Below are 1,475 nucleotides of genomic sequence, written 5' to 3'. Positions count from 1 at the left end.
AATCATTTTGGAAATCTAACCTCCAGAGCTGCAGGATAATGAATCTGTGCCGTGTTAAGCCACTGAGTGTGTGGCCACTCGTTGCAGCAGCCACAGGAAACTGAATGCAGTGTTGACAGTGACAGCAACAACAGCCAGCGGTCCAGAGAACTTAGAGTGTACCAGACACACTTCCCCTGCAGAAAGCTGCCTGCGCACAGTGACTCCCCAGCAACCCCGGGAGGTAGGGCCTGTTTGATCCTCTCCACTTTCCCCATGGGAACTTGAGGCATGGAGAGAAGAAGCCATGTGCCCAAGGTCACGCCTGTAGGGAACAGCAGGCTAACTCCACGGCACCCTGCCCAGAAAGATGGGTGAGCACCCACAGGCAATGAGGCTTACTCAACAGAGGAAGTAGGTGGCGGGAGGCAGCCAGCAGACCAGAGTAGACCTGCCGGCCTCCGCAGAGTGGCCTGGGCCCAGGCCATGTGTCCACTGGGTCAGGATCAGGGCTGGTGAGACAGCATCTCAGGAGGCAGCAAAGCAAAGGGGGCTCCTCTGCATTTAGAAGTCTAATCACAGCTCTCAGGCATCATGTTTGGAACAGCCGTGCTCACAGAGCCCCCCATTGAGAATCGTTCTCTCCTTTTTAATAATAGGTGTAGCCTTAAATCACCTACTAAACTATGTGAGAAAGAACCATAAAAGCATGTAGCCATTGGCTTGAGAAATTCAATATCTTGGCAATCAGCAGATTTGTCCCAACAGAAGGAGGACTATGGGTGTTGGAACTTCTACAAGAGCCAACTTTTTAAAGAAAATCAAGACTTTTTGCCGTTGAATCAAAGGAGTCTAGAAGTTTCCTGTAAGAGTTTGTTATTTATTTTAGTAAATCTTGCACTGATCCAAAAGAATATTTCTCCAAATAAAAATGCACACTGCTTGGAGGGGTTAGGAAAAATAGGAAATGGCAGAGAGTGTGAGTGCCTTCAGCGACTCAGTTTTCTTCTCTGCTACAGCGGTATCTCTGGGCTCCCTGCTGGAGAGACTGACTTCCTCTCCTTAAGTTCTGGAATCCAATTTAATTCAGTAAATTGTCATTGCATTTGACCCCTAGCAGATAAAGGCATTGGACCAAGCCCCTCGTGTGTCATTCATAAGTTTAAAACCCATAGACTGGGGTGCAGTCAGTTATGTGAGCACCTGCCTTAGTGAATCTCCTTAAAGGGAGATTCATGTCTCCTTTTAAGTAGAGTCTGTGCCTCTTCATAGCGAATCACTTCCTTGGAGCCTCACCAGAATGTCGGCTGCAGCTCTGCTCAGTGTCTCAGGCAGCTGAAGCTGCTGTAACAAAAACACCAGACGCTGGGAGGTTTATGCAGCATATTCATTCCTCACTGTTCTGGAGACGGGAGGTCCAAAGTCAAGGTGCAGTGAGCTCGGGGCTGGTGCTGGCCTCCCCTGGGCTGCAGACGGCTCCCTTCTCCCTGTGCCCT

Source organism: Papio anubis, chromosome 5 (assembly GCF_008728515.1).
Source record: "Papio anubis isolate 15944 chromosome 5, Panubis1.0, whole genome shotgun sequence".
In the NCBI taxonomy this organism is placed as follows: Eukaryota; Metazoa; Chordata; class Mammalia; order Primates; family Cercopithecidae; genus Papio; species Papio anubis.
The sequence above is the reverse complement of the archived record's forward strand: the minus strand, read 5'-3'. Positions refer to the sequence as shown.